The 23058-nt window shown below is 47.2% G+C and overlaps 1 long non-coding RNA gene across 1 annotated transcript; it reads left to right on the top strand.

The window, feature by feature from the left end:
* The first annotated feature begins 765 nt into the window (after window positions 1–765).
* LOC107076827 (uncharacterized) lies at window positions 766–10618 on the top strand. The gene is made up of 4 exons (XR_001477957.2): window positions 766–1075; window positions 5373–5446; window positions 9015–9087; window positions 10240–10618. It is a non-coding gene; the product is annotated as an uncharacterized lncRNA (long non-coding RNA).
* Window positions 10619–23058: the final 12440 nt, after the last annotated feature.

Here is a 23058-nt window from a genome sequence, read left to right on the forward strand (position 1 = left end):
TGACAGGGCAGGTTGCACCAGACACTAAATGGACCTTCTCTGAGTTTTCCACCTGCGTCTTGGGATCCTCCTGTCAGGGCTGGGTTTGCAGTCCCACGGGCTGACTTTGTCAGTGCCCTTGTGCTCAGGACTAAAGAGACCGAGTTCCTTTAAGAAACCTGTGCGTGGCAAACCTTTGAGCATGACTCATGATGAGTGTGATGTGATTTGCCTGAACTGTTTTTTTTTTCAATTTTACAGACAGAGATCATATCCTGCTGGTTTGATAGGTACCTTCGATGGGAATTTAGCAGGAATCTGGGAAGAATGCCGTCTGTGTCCAGAGGATAGCATCCGAAGCGTGGTTGCAGTGGTGGGCAGGACCCTGTGGGAGGAGGATCGGGTTGGACGCCCTGAGAAAACGGGGTTGGTCTGTTGTTACTGTTGGCCTCTCAGCTATCCCTGCCTGGCGCCTTCCCAGTAATACTGATTACTACAGGGCTGTGTCCCAGCCTGCTCCGCAAAACCGATTTCCTGCGAAGATGGAGAAAGAGAAACTGGGGGAAGCAAAGTTTACTGATTGTTTTGTGTTAATCGCCACTTATAAAATGCACAGCCATACCTCTGAATTGCAGCAGTCTGTCACGAGGAACACACCATCCTGGAATATCTTGGCCTGGCTGTGTAAAAATACATCTTGCAGTGAGTAGCAAGACCTTGTGGTTTTTAAAAACTGGACTGTTTTTTATTACATTTCTACCCCGCATGGGCTCTCCAGGTGGCAAGACGTGAAGACACGCCCGCCTGCTGAAGGCAGGGCACTCTTCTGTCTTTTGGGTGGGAATCCTGCTCACAGTCCATTAGCAGATCTGAAGAAACTCGCCATTTCCCACAGTCCCGACACAGAGCCTGATCCCTGAAATGTGACGCACCAAGCCCTGTGTATTCCACTGAGGAACTCCGCTTTCCATTTCCGGATGGAGGCAAGGATCGTCTCTTGACTCTTCCCTTGACTTCACGGGCCTGGCAGGGCTGTGAAGAACTTTTGACACAGGACCGTTAACAGGGAAACACCAGACACAGGCACATTATTAAGGTTAGGAAGGAGGCCATCTGACCTGCTTTGAAGAGTTTGACATTGATTGATGCTAACAAGCCCTCTCTGTCTTCTGTTGGATGTAAGATAATACTCCCAGAATGCAGCAACCAGACCACTCTTAGTCTGCAACTTATAGTCCCGCTGTCTTTTTGTTCTGTTCCCCTACTGGAGTAATTGGTTTTAGATCATCCTTCCCACAGTGCCACACTGTGCCCCTCCTTTCTGTAGGTGTCGAACCCTTTACCCTCTCCCCTGAACTCCTCCCCCCCTCTCTATCGAACCCTTCACCCTCTCCCCTGAACTCCTCCTCTCCTGTCTCTAGGTGTCGAACCTTTCACCCTCTCCCCTGAACTCCTCCTCTCCTGTCTCTTTGTCGAACCCTTTACCCTCTCCCCTGAACTCCTCCTCTCCTGTCTCTTTGTCAAACCCTTCACTCTCTCCCCAGAACTCCTCCTCTCCTGTCTCTAGGTGTCTAACCCTTCACCCTCTCCCCTGAACTCCTCCTCCTCTCCTGTTTCTCTGTCGAACCCTTCACCCTCTCCCCTGAACTCCTCCTCCTCTCCTGTCTCTCTGTCGAACCCTTCCCCCTCTCCCCTGAATTCCTCCTCTCCTGTCTCTAGGTGTCGAATCTTTCACCCTCTCCCCTGAACTCCTCCTCTCCTGTCTCTCTGTATCGAACCCTTCACCCTCTCCCCTGAACTCCTCCTCCTCTCCTGTCTCTCTGTATCGAACCCTTCACCCTCTCCCCTGAACTCCTCCTCCTCTCCTGTCTCTCTGTTGAGCCCTTCACCCTCTCCCCTGAACTCCTCCTCCTCTCCTGTCTCTCTGTATCGAACCCTTCACCCTCTCCCCTGAACTCCTCCTCCTCTCCTGTCTCTCTGTTGAGCCCTTCACCCTCTCCCCTGAACTCCTCCTCCTCTCCTGTCTCTCTGTATCGAACCCTTCACCCTCTCCCCTGAACTCCTCCTCTCCTGTCTCTTTGTCGAACCCTTCACCCTCTCCCCTGAACTCCTCCTCCTCTCCTGTCTCTCTGTATCGAACCCTTCACCCTCTCCCCTGAACTCCTCTTCTCCTGTCTCTAGGCGTCGAACCCTTCACCCTCTGCCCTGAACTCTCCCCTGAACTGTGTTGAATCTTTCACTCTCTTCTCTACACTCACGTTCCCCAACCCTCCCTACCCCTCTATCTCTAATTAACAGGCAAGATAACCTGTAAATTAAAAACAAATTATTCACCTAAACTGACACTGTTGCTTTGCCATGAGGTGGCAATAAAGTCAAATAGTGTCATATGTGAATGAAAACAAAAATTAATTTAGTATCTTTGGCACGTCCATTAATTCATTTTTTAAATAATTTATTCTCGCCTAAATTATGAATCTCCTGTCAGCTTTTGCGAATTAATATACCACCCTAATTTTCCCAGAAGGAATTAAACAATGATCTGCAGTTTGCACAACTCTGGTAAGTGGAAGCTTTGTTTGGCTAATAATGAGAGAAACAGATTGCTTAATCATGCTGGGTATACATGTTAATCTGTCTCAGGGTAATGATGTCACAGTTTCTCACGACCCTGCTACAGTGCAGCCCCTCCCGCTGAGAGTGCGGAAGCTTTCTGGGCTCTGTGGCAACATGCCGTCTCTGACCGCGCACATTTCAAAAGCAGCTTCCCAACCCAACACCTTAAGGACGTGTTTTTGGAGCCTGAGTTATCATCAGCTCAGTGTATATACTTTATACACAACTTGTTCATTTATTAACACTTTGTGAAAGGGTGCAGTAGTAGTTTCCCACTTGGGATTTGAACCTGCAGCCCCTTCCCTTTGAACCTTCCCATTGGGATCTTGAGCTGCTCCACACTGCAGGTTGAGTGCAACAAGTCAAAGAGCAGTCCGACTTTGAACTTGCGATAAACGGTTCAGATTCAGGAGCTGAGAGCTCATCTAGGACAAAATCCAGCACCAACTGGAGGTCCGGAGGCCCAGAATTGAGCAGCCCTGCTTTGGGGGGCAACAGTCCTATTTATAGGTTTCCCTAAATCAGGAGGGAAAATCATTAAATCGCTTGCTCCCTTAAATCAACAACTCAGTGCCTCAGCCAGCAGGAACAGGTAAATGAGCTGTGCCTTAATTGGACTAAATCAGCTCCCTCCACACTAACAGGCTGAAGGAACTGAGTGCATTTAGTCTTTAACAGAGAAGAGTACAGGGAGGCCTGCCACTAGTCCTCAAAGGTTAGCACAGCAGACATCTTCCGAATCAGACATGAAACAGAGGGGGATCCTTCGCGGTCGAAGACGGGACAACAGAATGCGCACCCACAGTTCCAAAGAGCCCCCCTTTTTTCCTGGGTATTGGGGGTGGAGCAATCTCAAACCCGAGGAGCAGGAGCAGAGCTGCTGGGCAGCGCAGTATTGATTCTGTGTACTTGTGCCCATTGCTTCACGCTGTCGTTAGCACCACGCGAGCAGTCATCAAGCAAACCGCTCATACACCAGCTGATCGTGGACTCCACCGGCTCTGAAGACTGCAAAAGTTGTGTAGTTTCTGCACTTTTTTTGTCCCTTGAAGTGTGTGCTCCCCTGCTTATATTTTTGCTTTTAGATGTATCTGTTTTCATGATTATATATTTCTATGCGTGTGGGAGAAGAGCCAGGCACAGTCATTTGTCTTCATGTGGTACAGCCAAGTGAGATGTATTATATTAGGGAAATGATTGCGAGCTCAGAAAGGCTCTCCTTCAATTTATTTATCCATTTTTTTCTGTGGAATTAAAAAAACAGAACACAACAACGCCAAAAACGCCTTCCAGTGTTTAGAGACTGAACGATTTCTTTTTATATGGGACTAACCATTTTCATAATGCAGCGCTGATGTGTTCGTTTTCTATAGCCAGGCTGATGAAGGCTTTTCTTCTCCTTGCAGTAAATGGGGGCGGGTTAAGAGCTTTTTGTCACGGAGAAATATGTGCCCTCCCCCCAACCCAATTTCCTGAAACTGTGCAAATCTAGCACAGTCTGTGTGTGGGCGAACCGGGGCTTGAGCCACTGTCCCAAGGGACACCTGAGAGCACCTGAGCAGCAATCCCAGACAGTTATTAATAATAATAATATTAGCAGCAATACATTAATGCCTTGAATTTTTTGTTTTGCTTGGTGAAGACCGTTGGCTTGCCATTCAACAGCTCCCCCTGCCTGGGCAGCCTGGGAGCTGCAGGGTTAGGAGGGGGTTGTGGGAATGAAAGACGAGCAACAGGACCTTGGTCTACCCTAAATGATGAGGCAGGCATTCCATTAACCTCTTTATCCCTAGTGACTGTCATTTTTGCAAACTATTTCACCTTTATGCAGTCTAGAACCCCTAGTAATAAATGAATCAATTGCTGATTCTTAATTTCTCAAATAAATTATTAGGTCAGGAGAACAGAGCGTTTAATTGGTGTGCCCAGAGCTTTTATTTTAAAGTGGAGTAATCTGTGGTATAATCAAAGTCTGTCATTTATTAATTTTTAGCTTAAAAAAGCCCTCGTCAAAACAGGGATTCTTAATCACCTTTGAGTGTTAGAAATCCACAGTTTTCAGGGGAGAGATGAAGACTTTGCAATGTCAAGCCGTCCCCTTGTTTTTTACACTCTAAGCTACCAGTTGGAGGACTGCTGCAGTTCTTTCTGAAACCCGTCAGTGCCTTGCTAACCACAAGATAGCACCGCTGTGCAGCAAGCAGAGCAAACCATGGGCTACCTCTATGGTGTGAGCTCTAGCCCCAAGTACGTAAGAGGCCTGCCCCATTGGAGCCCCATAAAAGATCAGGATTAAGATTTAAGATGCAAATAGTGAGCTTCAGGTATAACATTGGGAAATGTTTTTGGGGCGCTGTGTTTCTTTTTGGTTTACACTTTAGTCATTTTGTTCATTTCTGTACAAACCCGTCCTGACATCACTGACAAGCACACATATATAGCAGTAGGCTGACCTACAGAGTATTTGTGTTTTGTAATAAACAGCCTGTCGATAGAGGTGCAGTAGACACTAATTTAACAAAATGCAATTACCCTCTCCCTCTTAACCCACCCAATCTCACCTCTGTAATGGGCTCAGCCTCTCGGCTCTCATCGAAACTTCCACACACAATGCGTAAAGACACAATGCCAGCTCAATCTACATTTTGTGTTGAAAAAAGCCTGTGGTTGTTCTTTGAATTGCCTAATTCATCTGCAGAATGAGTTTGCTTGGCGCTGACGGATCCCTTATTTCATTCGGAAAAGGTTGATTCCATTATTTCTTTTATTCCATGCAGAAAACAGCCAAGACAGGATAGAAGTCCAGGAAGTGGCTCGCCCAGGAAGACCTGGCCTTGTGCAAGTGTGAGAGGTTTGTGCACGAGGCTGTGTAAAAGGAGGGGGAGGGGTGGTGTGTTAGAAGAGAAGAGTTCTATTGGGGTAGTTACAGATCAATTAGTGCCATTAGCTGGGAGGGAGCAGACATGATTGCTCACCAAGTACACAGTGTACTAAAACAGCTCTCTTTAATGAGTTTAACTGCACAGCTCCCTGCTTTGCTGAAGCACGGAACACTGGTTTAAAAAAACAACAGATGAAGCAGTAAAAAACAACAGAAGTTGGTAATGGTAAAGTGACAGGGTGGCAATAAACAGACTATTGTAATGGCATAGCACAGTGCCAGTATGGTCTATTCCAGTGACCATATGGTTCATCTCAGTGAAAGCAACAAGGCAGAAGAAGTGTAGGTTAGAACACAGTGAAGTTCAGCACAGGAACAGTGTGGTTCAACTCACTGACTGTGAGGTTCAATTAACAGGAAAAGTTTGGTACAGGTCAGTTACAGTGTAGTTCAACTCACTTATAGTGACGTTCCATAACAGGAACAGTATGGTTCAACACAGAAACAGTGTGTTCAACATAGGAACAGTGTGGTTCAGCTCACTGATAGTGAGGTTCAATACAGGAACAGTGTGGTTCAGCTCAGTGATAGTGTGGTTCAGCTCACTTATAATGAGGTTCAACACAGAAACAGTGAGGTTCAGCTCAGTGACAGTGAAATTCAACACAGGAACAGTGTGGTTCAACTCACTGACTGTGAGGTTCAATTAACAGGAAAAGTTTGGTACAGGTCAGTTACAGTGTAGTTCAACTCACTTATAGTGACGTTCCATAACAGGAACAGTATGGTTCAACACAGAAACAGTGTGTTCAACATAGGAACAGTGTGGTTCAGCTCACTGATAGTGAGGTTCAATACAGGAACAGTGTGGTTCAGCTCAGTGATAGTGTGGTTCAGCTCACTTATAATGAGGTTCAACACAGAAACAGTGAGGTTCAGCTCAGTGACAGTGAAATTCAACACAGGAACAGTGTGGTTCAGCTCACAGGCACAGATCCTTAGCCACAGAGCCACCGCTTTGCCCTCAGTGAGGTTCAACACAGGAACAGTGTGGTTCAGCTCAGTGATAGTGTGGTTCAGCTCACTTATAATGAGGTTCAACACAGAAACAGTGTAGTTCAGCTCAGTAACGGTAACATTTCAACACAGGAACAGTGTGGTTCAGCTCAGTAACAGTGAGATTCAACACAGGAACAGTGTGGTTCAGCTCAGTAACGGTAAAATTTCAACACAGGAACAGTGTGGTTCAGCTCAGTAACGGTGAGATTCAACACAGGAACAGTGTGGTTCAGCTCAGTAACGGTAAAATTTCAACACAGGAACAGTGTGGTTCAGCTCAGTAACGGTAAAATTTCAACACAGGAACAGTGTGGTTCAGCTCAGTGACAGTGAGGTTCAAGACAAGAACAGTGTGGTGAAGCTCGGTGACAGTGTGGTTATGCTCACTGACAATGAGGTTCAACAAACAGACAGTGTGATTCAACTCAGTGACAGTAAGGTTCAGCTCAGTGACAGTATGGTTGGACACGGCGGGTCGCTCATGTTACATGTGCAAAAGGGCTAAAAACATATACCATTTCTCACTGGAATGATAACTAAACAACTTTTTTGGAAATATTTTCCTCTTGTTGAATTATGAAACACCAGAGTGAGAACCACTACGAAGCAAAAACACAAGTCCTCATGAGACAAAGCTAAACTTTTCTTTTTCTTACAGTGAAACAAGGGCTGAGCGCCAACTTTTTCCATAGAAACAATGTGACTCAGTGCTCCAGCTTGTTTTGTGTTTTTTTTTTATTTCTTTTCTATATAGTTCTTTATGGAGAGAGAGATGAATATGTTCTGTTAGGTCGTGACTCATAGTACAGTGCTCAGGGACGGCTCTCAATGTGAGAACTGTTAAACAAAAGCGGCTGATTGACATCTACACAATGGAGCCCTCTGTCTCTGAACAGCGACTGCAAACCTTTCGCAGTGATCAGATTGGCGGTGCTTCTGCATCTGCCTGCACGTGTTTCACCTACCGTGAGTGGCGTCAGACAGACACACAGTCTGCAGGACACACTCCTGCTGTGGCAAACGCAAGCCTGCCCTTTCAGGATGTCACCACACGGGCGTGTCGTGCACATTTACAGTTTTGCAATCCCTGCTGATTACCCTCAGACGTCTAGTGCGAGGACTGCCCCAGGGTAGCAGGCGCCTCCTCTGTGGTAAAGCCCTCCGGGATCTCCGTGGGCCGCAGGGTAAAGGGACAAGCAGGTGGCTCAACCTGGCCACATTCTGCCTGAGCACCAGGCTGTGTGATCAGACTGTTCTTTAAAATAATACTTCAAGGAAATCAGGAACTACAGGGGGAAATAATTTAAAACTGAGAACGGGAAACAAGTCTCTACAAAAAGGGTGGTGGGAGTATGGAACAAGTTGCCGAGACATGTTGTGGAAATCTATGTAGTGGCTTTGTGTCTAAAAAAACAGCTGGATGTGATCCTCGCATCAGGTAGCTATGAATACACAACTGAACTAGATGGGCAGAGTAGCTCCTTTTTGTTTGAAAGCCTTCTCAGTTTATGTTAATAGATAGTTTCAATTATGTGTGCCTTCTTCAAAGGTTAGGAGACGAAACATTTAGGACATTAGTTTGTGAATTGAAATCATCCATTGGTTCAAGAGCTACAAACAATTAAATAGGACTAATTAGAGATAATATTAGCCCATTTAACTTTTCGGCAGGGGTATGACAACCAGGTAGGGGCCGTCACTACTTACTGTCCTTCTCAAAAGATGGTATCCTGCATCACTGGGTAGGTGGGATGGAATTTAAACGAGAAAAGCAAGTGTGTGTGAGAGCACCACCTACTGGTGCACTGGCGACTCTTCGCCTGGCTCAAGATCCTACGTCCTCGGTACTACCGGCCTGTCTGAGCTCCAGGGTTCTGACCCGGTCAGGCTTGAAGGCCGTATAGCCCCGGGCTGCCAGGTAACAGCTGCCAACTGGAGCCTCTCATCTGCCCCAAGGGTTCAATTAATAGGTAAGGAGCAAATCAGAAAGGAGAGGGTAGTGGGGGATAAATCAATAAGTAAAACACTTTAAGAAGAAGGAGGCAAAGCAAAATTTCTCCTAAAGCAAGAAGCATCTCTCGAGGGCGTAAAGGGTTAATGCAGGCAGGCAGGGGCTATTTACAGGCTTTAAGCAGACCTCTCTAGCTCCTGTTTGAAGGCCTACCCTGCTTTTTTATGGCCGAGATTAGGGCTGTATTTTTTTATGACTGATTGAGATGTGTTTAAACAGACTGAGACGCCCTGTTCTGCTCTCTCAAACGAAACATCCTCAAGTATATTAACTGTATCAATCTTCCTCCGCTGTCTTTTCCTGTTGCCAGCATTTGTACAGATGCTTTTCGGCACATTTAATTCGCAGCGGGAAGATATCATTTTTAGTTGGGTTTTTTTTTCGCGAATATACCTGGGTAGGACAAGACTGTCGCTGTTGTAAATCGATCTGGGCTCCTGAATGGCACCTTCTGCTTGTATTTACCAGGACATTCTGTGACCATCTGGGTGCTGCCCATGCCTCATCCAAAGACAGACTAGATTGAAAAAATCAGGAGAAGGTAATGATTGAACCTGAGCACTGCTCACTTACACAGGCCATAAAATCAAACCAGAGGTCACAACTTTGAAACACCGGGGGAGAACTGGAGGCATGTCTTTACACAAAGGGTTGTCGGGGTCTTCAACAAACGTTTTGTTGAGGCCGACACTCTGGCTGCACTCAAGTTTTGGCTCGATAGTCTGATCGATTAGATAGAGGAATAGAGGAAAACTGTGCCCTTTGAAGTCATTTGGAAAAGCAGTTCATAAAATATCAATGTTATTAATATTGCTTTTAATAGTAAGAAGGTTTTTGCTGAGAGTTTTTTAAGACAAGAAAAATGTTTTTTTCTTCCTGCAAATGCGAGATGCTCTACAAGAGTCAGAAAATACAAGAACAGAAGCAAAGTCCTTTAAAACTCTCTGTGCTCTATAGCGTATCAGCAGGGGAGAATTAAAGAACAGGATCAAGACTGGTTAGATCAGAAATCCAGGTTTTGCAAGCTCTGCAGCACAGTGAATTCTCCCAGCCTGTCTCTCACAGTTCCAGGAGCTGTATTGATCCGTCTGGAGCTCAGAAATGCATTCAGAAAACTGTACCTGAGCAGCAGTTTATTATTAAACTGGAATTGGTGCCTTTTCAATGAGCTGGGGCTCTACCATACTGTCAAGGCCCAGAACTCTCCAGAAACCGCGGTCCTGACTCTGTTAGGGATCACACTGTCCAGTCTACCCTGGACGCCTCATATTTCCCAAAGAGGAGATGAAACAGAATTGGAGAAAATGCAACCAAAAAGACTGATCTCTTTCAACAGGAACATGACAGTGTCAAAAATGAAGACCTGAATTGGGAGTGATCTTTCAGAGTGTTCACAAAGTCCTGAGAGCGCTGACACATGGGCCTCTCAGCCTCTGGACAAACTGTGCTCCATCAGAGATTCCTCACCAGGGCACGTTGCTTGATGCATTTGTTATACCGTATGTGCTCCCAGTTTCTAGAAGTAGGTGATCTAGGGGAGAAGTGTACAGCTCGCTAAGCCTAAAGTCTCTGTCTTTTGCCTACAAATTAAAAAAAATCACTCTTTACCCATGTCACAGATTCTTACAGTAATTTATCTTTTACATCATGTGTCATTTTATTTTTTTTTTCTTTACTCCTCTGTGTTCTGCAGGCCACTTCTTCAAGGATTCTGCACGGAGGCAAAGGTGTTTCTCCCCCAGTGTCCCTCAAAGACGTGGGCTTGCAAAGCTCTGTGTTGCGATGATTGTGCGTTATGGTCCCATACCCTGACCACTCAACTGGTTCACAATCCGCAGTTGTGTGGAATTGATGTCCCTCTCTGTGCTCTCTGGAGCACTGGTGCATGCAAACGCAGGACCTGCGAAAGGAACTTAACCGGGGACTGACCACGGAGCTCTCCGACTGTCATTGTTTCTCTCTGCATTTGTTAGGGCAAATATCCTTTCATCTTCTGCCTGTGGAGGATCTCGGGAAAATTATCTATCTGTTCAAAAGCAATAAGAGAATTAAAAATAAACTGCCTAAAAATAGATTGTGTCCCCAAGGGAAATAAATAGATAGGAAATAGTAAAGAAAGAAATGCACTTTAAAAATGGCACCTTTTCCATTAGAGAGGGAGAGAGAGAGAGCTCTCCAGTCACCTCTCTGTGTGCGTTTGAAGTGCAGGAAACCAAAGACTGTCTGGTCCCACAGTAAGTGCCCTGTATCACTGCCCCTCCCCACCCCTGTGGCTCAGCTCCCTGCTGATGAGCAGGGGTCTCGGCTCTCCTGCAATTAGCACAGCCTGGTCAGAGCCGCGTCTCCGAGCCTGCAGGCAATGAGGGGCCCTGGCTCTCACTGCGGTTCAGTCCCGTTAATGGAGCTCTTCCAGCAGGATGGAGTGACTCCGAGGCGACAGAGCAAGAGCACAGCTGGGAGGGAAGGCAGGCAGAAAGAGAGCCAAACAACAATAAGATGATGAGAAAGGTTACACACAAGAGGAGGCAATAACAAGCTGGTAAGCTAATTGAGTGGAGGATCTCATCCTGCCTGGGAAAGTACACAGGGTATCAGCTGCAGTCACGTGGCTGGTGTCGTGGAAATTTAACTATCAAGGAAGCCACAAGAGAGAGCTCTCACCTGAGTAAGGTCTTTATTTCAATATTGCAATATTGGGAGCCCTGCTGCCACTTCGCAAAGTGCAACCAGAGACTCAATTTGTTACAAGCAGTACAGGGTTTTTATAAGACGTTGCGCTGTAAAAAAGTTCAGCACTTGGTCCCTTCTAAAACTTCCCCTTTCTCTAAGAGAAAACAGATTACATCATAGAGCGAGAGAAGAAAAACTAGATTTGTTATTCAAAGCTTATCAGTTACTTTCAGCTAATTCTAATGACCCAGACAGCATATATTATTTTGGTACATTGTCTTCTAAACTAACCTAAACAGTGTACTTTGTTGACGAACTGTTTTCTAAAATTCTGCATGTACTGTAGCATAGCAGTTATATCCTTGAAATATTATCTAAAAGCACCAATATATTTTTTTGCAAAGCTCTCTACATTTTTAAGAATCAATTAACTCATTAGATTTCCACTACACTGGGTAGCTTGTTCCACACTCCCACAACCCTTTGTGTAAAGAAGAGCCTTCCGTTACAACGCACTTCCCTGTGGTTTCCTTTTGCATCTTCTGCTTAGTATTTTACTGTTGATACTGATGACATCTGCTGGGTTGACTTTTGCAGTGTGTTAGACAGTGTTGGAGAGCAGGGCTGCATTGTGTTCATAACTACAATGAACTACAGTGTGTTCATTAGCTCGTCCTTGGAGAGCTGGGCTGTGGTGTGTACACCAATTCACTGTTATAGTAATGCTCTGCAGTGTGTTCAGCAGATCAGTGTTGGAGAGCCGGGCTGCATTCTGTTCAGTAGCTCAGTCTTGCAGTAATCAGTGGCAGTGTGTTCAGTGGTTCAGTGTTAGAGAGCTATGCTACAAAGCATTTAGTATCTCAGTCTTACAGTAATGAATTGCACAGTGTTCAGGAGATGGGTATTACAGTAATTGGCTGCAGTATATTCAGTAGCTCAGTGTTACATTAATGGACTGCAATATGGAAAGCAGTAGTAAAAGCAATTTTGCCTCTGTCTTTTAGAGTGTGAGAATCTGTTGCCTGCAATGTGTTGCATTTGTCTTACTTTCTACAGCCAATTAGCGAGACCTTATAGTCTATAGTCACTTGAAGTGACAGGACAGCTGTGAATGGTAATTAGTGTCAATTAGTAGTTACAAGTCTCAGAACTGGCTAGAGGCTCTGTGGGAAAGGATGCACAACTTTGCTGAGGTCAGGGTGAATCGCATTGACTTAATTTACAGGTTATTGTAGTGGTCATCCCTAGACACACTCATGGGAGGAGAGAGGTGAGAGAGGATGTGCACAAGAGGGGAGAGAGATGAGAGAGGATGTGTCAGAGAGAGGAGAGAGGCTGAGCACAAGAGGGGAGAGAGATGAGAGAGGGTGAGCACAAGAGGGGAGAGAGATGAGAGAGGGTGAGCACAAGAGGGGAGAGAGATGAGAGAGGGTGAGCACAAGAGGGGAGAGAGATGAGAGAGGGTGAGCACAAGAGGGGAGAGAGATGAGAGAGGGTGAGCACGAGAGGGGAGAGAGATGAGAGAGGGTGAGCACGAGAGGGGAGAGAGATGAGAGAGGGTGAGCACAAGAGGGGAGAGAGATGAGAGAGGGTGTGCACAAGAGGAGATATGAGAGAGGGTGAGCACAAGAGGGGAGAGAGATGAGAGAGGGTGAGCACAAGAGGGGAGAGAGATGAGAGAGGGTGCGCACAAGAGGGGAGAGAGATGAGAGAGGGTGAGCACAAGAGGGGAGAGAGATGAGAGAGGGTGAGCACAAGAGGAGATATGAGAGAGGGTGAGCACAAGAGGGGAGAGAGATGAGAGAGGGTGAGCACAAGAGGGGAGAGAGATGAGAGAGGGTGCGCACAAGAGGGGAGAGAGATGAGAGAGGGTGAGCACAAGAGGGGAGAGAGATGAGAGAGGGTGAGCACAAGAAGGGAGAGAGATGAGAGAGGGTGAGCACAAGAGGGGAGAGAGATGAGAGAGGGTGAGCACGATAGGAGATATTGTGAAATAATATCCTATTGTGTTTACAAACCATATTTTATTTCTCATTACACAGACAGCATACTAAATGTAGTATATTGTACTGTTTATTAGACCAGTTTGAATGTGTCCTGTGCACTGTTCTTTCTATGAAACAGCACTTTTAATTTGTGCTTGAAGTCTGTTTGTGTTCTTTCAGTACCCTGTGCTTTATTTAAAACTTTTATACAATGAACAAATTCAAAGAATTAAGTTCTAAAAGAATTTGCAAACATAAGCATTTCAAAAAAATTGATGTGATTATCTGGCCCTTTTGAAAATCTGGCAGGTCCTTCCCATCTAATCGATGATCTGCTGTACAAGTTTTTTCATCCAGGAGGATCCCACAGCCCAACAAAAGCAGGGAGATTAACTTCAAGCCCTTTCTTACTACAGAGGAGAGTCTTCCTAGTGCGAGAGAGGCTGTGCTGGAGTCTAGCCATGATGCCGCGGGTTCTCCACTGACATTTGTTTTTACCTTCCCGCCTGAGAGACAGCTCCTCCCGCAGCCCAGGGTGCCCTGTCACCCTGTCGTGGGGCATGGGTTTGGGACATTTGGGGTTGAAGTGAAGATTGCCACCTACTGGTCCACCAGCGTCACTTCTCCCACTGCAGCGACAGCCCTTGTGTCTTTGACAGGGCTGGCAGTGCACAGAGATCGTGGTGCAGCAGTGTCACCCCTTTTGAAGTCTCGGGAGAGTAGATCTGACGTCGTTTTCTGAGCTGTGTGACAGACGGTTGACTGGACGTTCACTGGCAGACGACTATCATTAAACAAAGCTCAGGCATTTTTTAGCGCTGGGCACTTTAATGAAGTCTCATTCTGTCCCACTGCAGAGAGGAGAGAAGAGGAGAGATGTTTCAGGGCAGCGCGTTTCTTTGTTAGTTTGTTTTCCAGGGCGATCGGCTGGTGATGTATGTTTCCGCCTCGCTGTGGAAGGAGCAGGCTGAGTGTGTTTAGTTTGCTGGCACGCACAGAAGCGAGGGCATGTGACAGGCTGCAGAAAGGAGAGAGAGAAACATCACTCTTCTTCACAGAGCTGTGGACCGCCAGTCCGGACAGGCCCATAATTAGAGAGCAGCAGAGGTGTGGAGGGAGGAGAGAGAGAAACAGAGGGAGGGGGGTGGAGAGAGAGGGAGGGCAAAGGGGGAAAGGGGAGAGGAGAAAGGAGGGAGAGGTGGAAGGAGAGGAGGGGGGAACGATAGAAGGGAAGGGGCGGGGTGAAGAGTTTGAGTGATAGAGATGGAGAGAGGGAGGGGAAAATGGACAGAAGTAGGCAGAGAGAGGGAGGGAGAGAGAGGCAGAAGAGTTTGGGATAGAATCAGAGGGAGAGGGGGAGGACGGGGAGATCAGGGGGTAAAAGGGGAGAGGGGGCAGGAGAGATGAACAGGGAGGGACAGAAGAATGCTGGAAAGGGGCAGAGGAACAGAGATCCTGGATTCCTGCAGGAAGCCCTCTCCAGGGTCACTGCACTTGTATTCCAGGAGGGAAATTCCTAGTTCTTCCATTCTGCAAACAGGTCATCTGTTTTCCTGGTCCCAGAGAGACTGATGACACTCTCAACCGCAGAATAATCCACCAGCTTTGGAAGGGTCAGGATCAGGCGCTGCTGTGTTGGTGTGTGCTCCATTTTGTGCTCCGTGTTGTACTAATGGAGCCCCATCCAATGGAGATTAATCACAGGGAGAAAAGTAGCCCAGGTCGTCAGCCCAGCACAGAGAGATATTGAACTGTAGAACTATCGACTGAATTACTTCTCTGTGTGAGTGTGAGCGTTCACAGCGCAGGGCCATTAGGAGAGTTGGTCTGGAAATTAATTAGTTGGCTTCATTAGCTGTTTGTTTTTTCCTTCTTTGAAATGAATCCCCTACTCCTTCTTCTGTCTCTCTGTCTCTACCTCTGGCAACCTGCCTCTCTCTCCCTCTGTGCTCTTTCAGGCTAAGACTGACTTTGGTCCTCCGTTTCCTCTCTCCACATGCTCTCTCTCTTTCCCCGGTCTTCCTCCTCTCCCTCCCTCTCTTTCCCTCTCATTCCCTCTCCCTGTTCCTCATTCTCTTCTCCTTCCTCATCCACTTCTCTCTTCCTTCTCATCCTCTTCCTCATCCCCTCTCCCTGTTCTCCAGCATCCTCTCCTTCCTCCTCCTCTCCCTCTCTTCCTCATCCTCTTCCAGCCCTCTCTTCTTCCTCTTCTTCACTCCTCCGTTTTGTTGTACCCCTCTTCTGCCTCTCTCCATCCCCTCTCTCCTTCATTCCTCTCTCCTTCACTCCCCTGTCTCTCCATCACTCTCTCCTTCACTCCTCTCTCCATCCCTCTCTCCTTCACCCCTCTCTCTCCTCTCTCCTCCGTCAGGACTGAGGAAGAGTGGACAGTGTGCAGGAATGGTTAATAAAGGACCGAGTGATGGCAGGCCGTCTACTCGAGGGGTTGGGAGAAATATCCTGGTCGTTCGTTCTGCCCTGCTGACCCCATGACAGCTCCCTCTCGCTTCCTGCTTCTTGCACTGCCAAGCGGGACAGCACTGGATCCACAGTGAAGAAACGGCATATCCCTGAGCCCGTATTCTGGGGAGGTTGGAAAAGAGGGAGAGAAAGGTGGGATTCAGGGAGAAGGGAGGAGATAGAGAGATGGAAGTGGAGGCCCGGAACAGGATGAAGGAACTAAAGCTCTTTAAGTTTGAACAGAGAAGACTATGAGGAGATCTGATCCAAGTATTCAAAAGTCCTAAAAGGACTCAACAAAGTCAACCCAAAGTTGGACTTCTTCAGAACGAACACTGAAAACACCAACCGGACGACACAAATGGAAACAACATTGAAGTGGATTTAAAACCGAGAACGGGAGGCACTTCTTTACACAGAGGGTTGTGGATGTCTAGAACAAGCTACCTATCATTTTTGCTCAAGCCAGTACCCTGGCCTCTTTCAGGAAACATCTGGATGAGTTTCGAGGATTAATTAGCTACAGCCAGCCAAACGAGTAGATGGGATGAAGGGCCTCCTGTTGCTCATCGCCTGCCTTACGTTCCTGATAAATCCCTTATCTGTAAGGACCTCTGGCTGGTTTGAGACCGGAATTGTGGATGCGGTATCCTGGCTGGATGGGATCATCCCACGCGACACAATCAGATTTTCACTGCACAAACTTTCCAGAAATTTGTTTTCAGTCATTAAAACAGCCCCAGGCGCTTTGACCTAATTTAATTCCAGATATTATTTTCCTAATGACACTGGTGGCATTGCTTTGAGATTCTCTTCATCGGTATTTTTATCATTCTTATTGCCACTGTCGTTATAACTGAGAAAGACAGTCAGTTTACAGAGAGAAATCTATTTGACAGCCGATTCTCTGTAGGTTCCCTGGTAAATTAAGACAGTCAGTCACATTCACATCAGTTATTTAACACTGCTTCCTTCATTTATTTATATTTTCAACTTCTGTTTTAGAAGCTTCAGAACAGCTTCTCTAGTAAAGCCGAAAGATACGGAAGGCAAAGATGAAATCTGGGTTTAAGTTCAAGATGATCCCCTATATCCTGCAGGCCCCTGCCAGGGTCCCAGGCCAGGGTGAGACCCCATGTCCAGCAGATCCCAAGTCGATGGTGAACCCCTGCATCTTGAAGATCCCCAGTCCAGGCCAAGCCCCTACATCCAGCAGATGCCCACTCCAAGGTGAACCCCTGCATCCTGCAGATCTCCAGTCCAGGACCAACCCCAACATCCTGCAGATCCCCAGTCCAGGACCAACCCCTACATCCTGAAGATCCCCATTCCAGGCCAAGCCCCTATATCCTGCAGATCCCCAGTCCAGGACCAACCCCTACAGTACATCCTGCATATCCCAGCCAGAACCTGATTCCAGGTTAAACCTTATCATATATATATATAAATGAGCCCTGTGTATCTCAGCCAGTGTCCCAAACACTGGAGGTTATTGTCTCATTAAACAAAAGGGGAATAAAAAAAATATTCGTCTGTGCATCATCACAGCAACAGTGCACATCAAAGTAACCAAGCTTTGCATGTGGTTTACCAACAGAACTGCGCCAGCGGCCCTCTCCGAGACACGCACACCTCTCCGGACGCAGTGGAATAGTCCCGACATGACCTCATTCTGCACGGGTCGCCGTTCCTTGATCATCGCAAAGGAAGGGAGCGCATGGTTGAACATTGCTTAACCAGCTGCCAGTGTGTTCTCCGCTCTGTCACGCTGTTCCACGTCTCCGGGCAGAAACCGCCTGCTGCTGCCGTGGAGGCCAGCGGCCTCTCTGTCATCTCTGATCGCGCATCCTAACCGCCGCCGCCGCGGGGACTGGTGGAGACGACGGTGTTCATTGTAGCGGAGTGAGTAACGGGCAGGAGACCTTAGTTGCTCAACTGTCCCCGTCAACAGCGCGTGCAGGTGTGTGAAGGGTGTCTATTACTGTCAATGTGGAGGGACACCAGCTGGAAAAACGTCCCCACAATGACAGCAACTCCTGGCGGACAATGTGAGGACGTCCACACCGGGGAAACTCTCTTTATTTGACAAAAAGAAGTGATATTTTGTTCTCCTCATCTAAAAGGATCCAAACCTTTTGTTTCAGGTCAGCTTTGTTTATTGGAGCAGTAAACCCAAATGTCCAGTATGTGTGGGCGGGTGTGTGTACGTGCGAGTACGTGCGTGTTTGTTGTCGAAGGAAACTCTTCACTCAGGTGAGGTGTGGTCAAGCAGAGCCCTTTATTCATGTGCATGGGGAGGATATTATCATGCAGACCTGAGAGCAGTCTCTCATACAGGTCTGTGAAAAAGCTACCCCCCTAGGATGGTAAATGCAATGAGTTTTATACAGCAAATTCACACAGGAAAGCTCATTCTAAATTTCCATTTCAGGAGATGGTTTTCTCTCTTACAAAACATTTCTTTGTAATTGACCACATTATTCTTAAGAAGCAATTGTACCTTGTAAATAGACAAAAGGAAGTAAGTAAACAGAAGGTGTGAAATGAGCTAGACTTCTTGCAGTTGTAGCATTAATGCCAAAAGGTCAGATAATATGCTTGAATTATCCTTTTATACTGTTCTTAAGCAAAACGCCATATGAGCAAAGGCAAATAGTCACTATATTATATACTTAATACAAAGACAAGTGCTAAAATTCTTCCTCATTGTATGTTTATGTGTGAGCGTGTCCAGGTTTCTTTATTCGTCTAACCATAACTTAACTACTTAGCATTTCAATGGTTAAAGTGAGATAGATGCACCAAATCAGGTTGGGGCTTATTCTTTAACAATGGTAATTCATAACCATTTATCAACACATGATCAGTATGTGATACTATAATAGTAAGAAGAACTATCATATCAGCACTGTGCACTGGAGTAATGCTACTTATCTCTGAGGCTCTAGTACATGATTATGCTGACTAGACAGCACCAGCACTCCGAGACAGCAGTTTGTCATCACATAATAGGAAGCCTGCTGGTCCAGTGGTAGAGGTGAAGGCATTCTTACCATGAGGGTTCTGATTCAAGTACTGCCTCTGTTTCCACTGTCTGCTCTCAGGGACTCTGTAGGAGCCTGTGTGTCACTTTGGATAACAATGTCTTCAATGTGAATTCATTATTAGTACTGCAGATGTCCTGCTGCATTATCACAGCTGTGACAGAGCTTTAATATGTGTCAGTCGCAACACCAGGCACAAAACAGAGGTGGCACAAACACAGGAGTAAGCTGGTATAGGGGGCCTCCTGTGTCGTGCCCCCGGTGTGGTGGGGCTTTGCTCAGAGAGTGTGGATCCTGATACCACAGCAGGTTGTAGCTCAGAGCCTGCAGAAAGTAGACTAAAGACAAAATGCATCTGTTCTGTTCAACGGTGAGGCATTCCGGATTTAATCTGGTGATGGATAACCTTCAGAGTGTGGAATAAATCCCGGCTAATGGACAGCTGAGCCTCGGTCTGCTGTCCCCGTCGGGTCTGCGGGCGAGATGTGCCAGTTCAGATCATCCTTCACTCCCTCTGTTACTGCTGCCGATGCCTGTGTTTGGCAGCTGTCTGAGAGTAAATCGGAGTGCTTCGTGTCAGTGGAGCTGGCACCGGGAGGCCCTCTGGCAGGGAAGATGCCCTCGCAGGACGGCAGGGAGACGTCCCTGGCAGCTGGAGTCTCTTATTTAAAAGCCCGCACCAGAGGCTGGATGTTTCGTGTTGTCGATGCTGCTGTCTTTCATTACCAATCAGAATAAACCAAGAAGCTCAGATTTCCTTCAGAGTGGCCAACACTGGGCTCCACACTGTCCAGCCTTACCACCCAGTACCGCTGGGTACATATTGGGGTCCAACTGTGCCCAGGTCTCACCCTTTGAGAAACTCTTGAAACGACGTGATAAATACAAAAGCTTTCAGCAATGTGGTTGCATTGTGAATGCGCAGCATTCTGAAAACACAATCTGATAAAGCACCTCAACCCACCCTGCTTCTGCAGAGCCCCAGTCCAGTTCAAGTTCATTTGTATCTAAATCTTGGCCACACCTGTCAGCTGTTGATGAATCAGGCAAGTAATCTGTTCAATTAAGAGCCATCTGCTCCTTGAAGGCTGAAGAGTACTGACATTTCAGTGCTAAATTTCTTCATTTCGCAAATCACCTGCTTATTTAATCAGGATGGAACAGCTCCATGTTGTCAGAAGCTGGTGATCGAACAGTGACCAACAAACTTGGCTGGATTGGTGCTCCCCAGGGCAAGGGCTGGAGACCCCTGATTTAAACAGGGCGACAGCACCCCCAAGTTGTGGGGCATTTCCAGTTTGCTGGGCCGATTTCTCCAAAATTGCCATGAGGTTTGGTGGAATCTGCTGGCACTACCAGACTAAGTTTGCATTTAAAAAACGGAGACATTGACCTGTGAAGCTGATATATTCCCGAGTCGAACATCTGCAAGTTTAAAGACACACTGGCAGGTTTAGAGTTCAGAATGATGAGCTTCGAAGCTGGAGCTCTCTATTTTGAAGTTGGAAATTGCTATTGTGAAGTCAAAACTCTGGTTTAAAGAGCTTCCTTCAGGAAGTGTCCTTCCTTTTTCTGTTACCCCCAGCTCTTCTGGTATTATGGTGAGTGTGAGGAGCCAGGACAGGGGGTGAGTCCGCTGAGACCCAGAGAATCCGCTGAGACCCTGGGAGAAGTAGGTCCTGGTTGTCTTGTTCAGTCGGGGGGGTTGACCTTGTGTTGAACTAATATGACTCCACAATCCCCCGTGTGTGGAGGGGCTTTGGGTGGCTGATCATCGTTGTGTCTGGAGTATTCAAGTATTCAGCAAGAGCACAACATGCACTCAGCTTTCTTCAAGCCTCGGGAATGCTCAATTCCGTCTGGAAAACGATATACCCTTTTGGACTCCAGGTCCTGGAAAAAACACGTGTTTAAAGCTTGGGTAAACCCTATGAATGGCAAAATCCGTGTGTGAATGCCTGAATTCTTGTTTTCTATCCATGTATTTATAAATGTAAAGAACAAGGCAGGTTGTCTCGGTATCCACTGTTCCCTCTGCCCATGAGTCTCCATTAGCCTCCTTCTCTTTAAATGTCAAACCAACTCCCAGCTGTAATTCACAATAGACAGATCCCAGTTGCCTTTGATTTATCACTGGAAATTTCACTGTTCCTAAACACTGGGAGATGTGCGAGACGTGGCATTTATCCCCGAGATAAGAGCCGCAGGAATGCTGGCTGGAGCTGCTCAGCGATTGGTTGATTCCCTCTCGCTGTGTGATTTATAATATACGGTGTGGAGTGATACAATTAAACAGTTTGGAAAAGCAGGCACCAAGATAAACAGCATGCGGGAAAGAGCTGGGTTTGTTCCCCGCCCCTGGTGGCCATTTGATTTCATCATTTTACGACAGGTTTCCGAGAAGAGGGGCTCAAGTGTTGTGGGTCACATGATGTCCTCAGGTATCCCTGCATGCACTGTGCAAGCCAAAAAAAAAAAGCATTGCTGCTCTACATCTGAATCTCGTTCAGTAAACGCAAGAGCTAATGTTAATCTCTGCCTGAGGAGGTCTTCGGTCTGCATGTCTATAGATATAGCCTTGTTTTACTGATAAGGGCACAACATTTAAGGGTTTGAATTTAAGTTTTTGACACCACTTAAACCGGTGTCCCGTCCAGGATGTACACTTGCTTGCACCCGTTGCTTGCTGGGATAGGTGGAGCCTATCCTATGACCCTGTATTGGATAAAGAGGTTAGAAAATGAATGGATGGGTATATGAGCTCTTCATCAAGCAGAAGAACTGCGTTGTCCAACTTAGATAGGAATTATGAGGAAAGGGCATTTGGAAATGAGAACGGGAAGCACAACCTTACACAGAGAGGTAGGGGTAGGCAGCAAACTGCCCAGCCCTTTTGCCCAATCTGGTTTCCCAGGATTGTTTTTTTAATGACTGGACTGATTCGTCACAAACAGGTAAACCAGCAAGATGGGTAAATTGGGTCTCTCTCTCTCAAACACGTTCCATTTCAAACATTCCTAATTTACCCATAAGCGCCCTTAAGAGCCGAGGCGGCCCCTCGCTGTAGTGGAAGGGCAGTCTGCCTCCCCTCGCGGCTATCGAGTGGGAAATGAGATGGCACAGGTACAAAGATGACAGAGCTCCCTGTCGGCCCCGTGTTGCTTCAGCGCCAGGCTGAGACTCGGGCTGTGCTCAGAGGCAGCCGGGGAAAGCGCTGAACCGCGGCAGGTTTCTGGCAGGCGCTCCTGCGTGTGTGAGAGCCGTCCCATTGTTTCCAGCCGACGGCTGTGTCCGCAGCCCGGCAGCGGGAGAGAGATAGCGGCGCTCCCGCGCTCTTGGCTGGGTGCGCGGTTGCGCTGCCGCCGCGTCGTGGTTCTGCGGCGCGGGTCCTTGGCACGGCCGCTGTCAAGAATCACAAGTTTCAGAGACTTTTTTTCCCCCCTCGTCGTGCGTGACTGGAGCCTGTTTCGTGTCATACCTGCAGCGGGTTCGTCTGGTTCTCGGTAGGCAGCTCGTTTCCCTACTGGGGGGCAGTGCCTGGGATCTGGGGCTCGCTGTCTCTCAGCCCGGGCATTGCCAGCTGGCCCAAGGAATCGGGTCTCAGTGCGCTAATGGGAATAAGGAGGCTGACGGCGATCCTCATCCAGCGCAGTCTCTTTGGCTAGCACTAATATATACAATAATTCATAATACTCCTTACACGTATAAAGCGCTACTGGACACTCCACTCAAGGTACTGGGGACTCCCCTCCGCCACCACCAGAGTGCAGCCCCACCTGGATGATGCTCCAGTCCGCTCACCACACACCAGCTCTCAGTGGGGAGGAGAACAGAGTGATGAAGCCAGTTCAGCGATGGGGATTGTTAGGAGGCCGCGATTGGTAAAGGCCAGGGGGAAATATGGCCACTCTACTCTTTTCGAGAAACGACCCAGGATTTTTAATGACCACAGAGAGTCAGGACCTCGGTTTTATGTCTCATCCGAAGGACGGAGCCTCGTCACTGTACTGGGGTATTAGGACCCATACAGACCGCAGGGTGGGCGCCCCCTGCTGGCCCCACTATTACCACTTATATATCCCATATATGACTTACATGCTGTATTTTACATACGTTGGCTACAACATACATACAATTCCTGACTAAAATTTTTGCACAGCAGTGTGTGTGTCTGCTTTTTACTCAGAGTGACAGCGCTCCGAGTACAATGCAGACACAAGCACCTTGTGGACAGAAATCAGTGTAAAAGGAATCAAGGGATTTCCTAGATGAGGTGTTGCTTTTTTAAAGATTCTAACTAGCTCACCCAGTCCCCGGTTCCCACATTAATTATGCTCCCCTGGAGCACAATTC

The sequence above is a fragment of the Lepisosteus oculatus genome, chromosome 2 (genome assembly GCF_040954835.1).
Source record: "Lepisosteus oculatus isolate fLepOcu1 chromosome 2, fLepOcu1.hap2, whole genome shotgun sequence".
Lineage (NCBI taxonomy): Eukaryota > Metazoa > Chordata > Actinopteri > Semionotiformes > Lepisosteidae > Lepisosteus > Lepisosteus oculatus.